Below are 4,159 nucleotides of genomic sequence, written 5' to 3' on the forward strand. Positions count from 1 at the left end.
CAGTTGCCCGTGTCTGCCCCACACAGCAGCATTATTCCACAAAAGTAATATTACATCTATTCACACTGATGGTCCTTCACTTGTTCGTTCTTAATGTTAATCTCTTTCACATCTAAATTCCAGTTTCATGTTAGTGCTATAATTTCTCCTTGACGAACATAAATCAGAAAGGGCCCATAAGCCACTTCCAGCCCCCTGCAGATTTGTATCAGTATAAACTACACAACTGATCACTGCCAAAAAATAAATGGGTCTCTCAGGACCTGCAGACATTTTTCTTTTGATTACACACCAGAGAAGGAGCAGGGAAAAAGCAGATGGGATCAAAGTCCCCTCCCTAGAAGAAGAGAAAGTCCCATTTTCCTTATCTTAAGCACTGTATCAGCAAGTTTCTCCCATTAATTCCGCTGCTATTCATTACAGTTATTCCCAGCCAAGAGAAAACACCTGGCATGTTGCTTCTGGTGATGACTGCCAGCTTCAGAGAGCAGAGGTATCTTTATTAGGGGTACTCAAATACTTCCTGGTTTGCAAAAGTTGTCTTTCTGGTTGGTGCTTCAAAGATTTGTCAGACACCTCTGGGCAAATGGAGATGTATTTTTCATGAGTTCCAGTGTTCTCCTGACACATATTTAACAAAACAGCCATGACCTGCTCAGAGGAGTTCTGAACTTGTTGTGCAGACAGAACTAAGTCTAAACCAAGGAGTGAAATAGTTGTCAAAAATTTGTACAGCAAGTGTCTGGGTGCTGACTTTATTGAACAGATAAATATGCTTATACATAAACAAATGTAGTCTGTTAGCTGCTGCAGATATCTAATACAGTAATTAAACTGAGGGCAGTACATGACAACATGGGATGGGGACAACAAAATAAATGGGTCAAGTTTTTATTGTGATCAAGACTTAAAATACTCAAATATTCTTTGGAAAAAATGTGTTGACTCTTATTACTCTATAGATAGTTCAGCATGAAGAAATACAATCGTACTACACTTCTTACATAAATTTCCTTCTTTACTTACGTAATTTTGCATGCAGAATTAAATGATAAGTAGTAAAAATGTTAAGCAGTATAAACATAAAACCAAAAAAGCTAGGATAAAAAAGAGACAATTTCTTCTGTCACAGCCAAACAGTGTTATCAAATGGAAGATAAGAAATAACTGATACCAATATGTAAGCAGTTGAAAGCATTTTTACTAGGAAGCCTGTCTTCTGCATGGACATATAGAGCCGCAAGAGTATTAGCAGTGTTACCTTTCCAGCAGTATTATCTAATCCAACATTAACATTTGGAAGACATAGGAATGAAGAATTTTTTATCTCTCCTTTATTCTTGATTTCATGAGACTTAAGCTTTGACATGAGAACTCAATTCCCTAGACCTTAGGATGATGCAGAATATTCGATCTTGGCACGTCCTGTAGGATTTTAACTCAAAAATCCAGAGAACTCCAAGTCCTGTTTCCAGGATTTTAAAATTTAATTCTTGTCCATACTCAGCCCTCTGTCTGCACGGTCTTGTGGCTCAATTTACTTTCTCTTTTTCTCTATTCTCCTTTCTACTCTTTAAATCACAAGAAATACTCCTCTGTCTTAAAATAGGAATAATTAAATCACAGTCTAAAATTAAGATCTTCAACGGAAAATAAAAAGAAAAATAAGATAACAAATCTAATGCATTACAAAATTTTTCTTAAAATAATGACTAAACTTACAGATCTCTGTAACTGTCAAAAAGTCAGTTGGAAGCAAAGATGTGAAGGCTTAACGCATTGTGCATGACCTTGAGTTAATATTTACCTTCCTTCTTTCAGTTAATTATGTTACACATGAGGTTCCTCCTGGTGCTTTGTTAACATCTGGATGCCCTTGTTATATATTTTACCCCGAAGTCTGTACATTCTTTTGGACTAAGTGATTATTTCCCTGGAGAAGTTCCTACTCAGGTGAATTTTTCATAATTTCTGTCATTAATTTGTCCTTTCTCACTACAAGGAGCATTTTGTTTAACTCTTGCAAAAATGTAAGAGGAGTATTAATTATCATTAAATGTCTACTGGTAGTGCCTACAAAAGATAAGTTGTCAAAGGAATAAAAGCTACAGCTTTCTTTGTTAAGAAACCAGTACATAACAACACTGAACAACATATTCCTAGGACTTACTGTACTGCTTTTTTTCTCCTCAGACTTGAATTCATTCCTGTGGACTATCTATCATTTCAACTTATGGAAAGCTGAATCTGCCTCTGGCTTACTTAAGATCTTTATTCCAGTGTAAAGTAAATTATGCTTCCTTCTGCAATCAGAAAGCCATTTCCAAATCAAACTCTGACTTGTATGATCACTGTCATATTTGAAAATATGCAAAATTATTTTGGACATGGGGACAGAAAAATATTCAAATGTGATAAGTGAAGTGTAATCAAGCTACTATTTCTCCATAGAAAATATAATTTGAATTATTTACATCCACTACCATTCAAGACATGACTTTTTAGAAGTCTGAGTGGGATATACCGGATTCTTAAAATATTCCAAGTTCTGACATATTTTAAGAAGTCATTTTGTAGGAAAAATACACCCTCAGTGACTGTATTTCCTCAGACTCCATCAGAAAACTCTATTGGAGCATGTTGCAGATAGAAACATCCAGCAAATCTGGAGCTATAAAGTCAGTTTATTTTCAATAGGTTGTCTTTATTCTTTGAGATACAGGATTGTTGAAGCCACTATGTATATCAAAGAGTTGATTAAATACAGAGATTTCAGGAAAAAAACCTAGTGTCCAACCAGTGCTGATGTTTACACTTCAAGTAATGCACCTGAAATATTTAAACAAATGAAAAGGGAAGTGAAAAAGCTCAAACATCTCACTGTGAGTGCCTGGAAAAGCAATGTGGCATGCATGTAACTTCAACCGGTTAGAGATTATATATTGGGTTAGTGGAAACAGTTAAGTTTAGAAAAGAAAGAAAGGTTTTTGTTGTTGTTTTTTTTTTAATGCAAAACTTGTCCAGATGCTTCTAAGACATTTCTTTCAATGTATTAAATAATGCTCAAATTTCCACTGAAGTCAAACTTCCACTGAACTAAATCAGCGCAGTCTGTTTGTGGATAAAAAATTATCCTGCTAAACTGAGGTAAACTGCTCTTGTGACAGCTGTAGTGCCTCTGCAACAGGAAAAAAATAGCAGCTACACTAACCAGAGAGGCACCTGAGGTCTCATAGGCCAGGTGGCCATTTCCCAAACTTTTGGGATGTTTGTAGTTCTTTGTCATAACAACAATGTTCACTCTCTTTGTATTCCTCTTAACGACAGGAAAGTTACCCTTCATCATTACTGGAAAAATGATGCTACTTCTAAGCAAATGTTACTGTTTCTAGAATAATACATTGTCTGCTCTTCTCTCTTCTCCATCAGATTATACTTACAAAGATTCTTATAATGAATCCTTTCATAATGTGGTTTTTCCCTTTTAGACTTCCTGTAGCAACTATATGAATATTACATTATTTGAGAGGGAGTAAGAAGCCATTTGTTTTGCACATATGCAAAGCAGTAGACCTCTTTATTTTGTAAACTGTGGTGGATGTTGCAAAATAGTTTGACAGCAGCTGGTCCTGCCATTGTGATAGATTGATGAGCATATTTGACCCAAATTCCTGCCAATTAAATCCCCAAAAGCTGACTATCACCTGAAAGTAATAAGATATTTTCTTATACCTGTTCTAAATATCAGTAGTGAAATAAGCAACTCTAGTAAAAAATGAAGTTTTGCATTTAAAGAAAATATTATTTTCTGACTTAATATAATAAAGTGACAAGGTTTTTTGGAATGGCTTATTAATAAACTGGGTTTTTTAAATAGAATTGAGTTGTACCATGAAACTACCCCTTTCATTAAATTATCTGCTCATATCAATTAAAAAGTCTTCCCTGTAGTCAAATTAGGCACGTATCCATTCAACTCATTTTCCTTCTTACTCATATACAGTTGCAGATTGGATTTTGCTGAGTAGAAAAGAAAAAGGGGACATGAACAGAGAATAAGCTAACTTCCCAATATACCTTTTTATAAGGAAGATAAATCATTCATGGATTCAAAAGAATGTACAAGTGTAATCACACTCATACTATTCAATTGCACTTC

The sequence above is a fragment of the Hirundo rustica genome, chromosome 4 (genome assembly GCF_015227805.2).
Source record: "Hirundo rustica isolate bHirRus1 chromosome 4, bHirRus1.pri.v3, whole genome shotgun sequence".
Classification (NCBI taxonomy): Eukaryota; Metazoa; Chordata; class Aves; order Passeriformes; family Hirundinidae; genus Hirundo; species Hirundo rustica.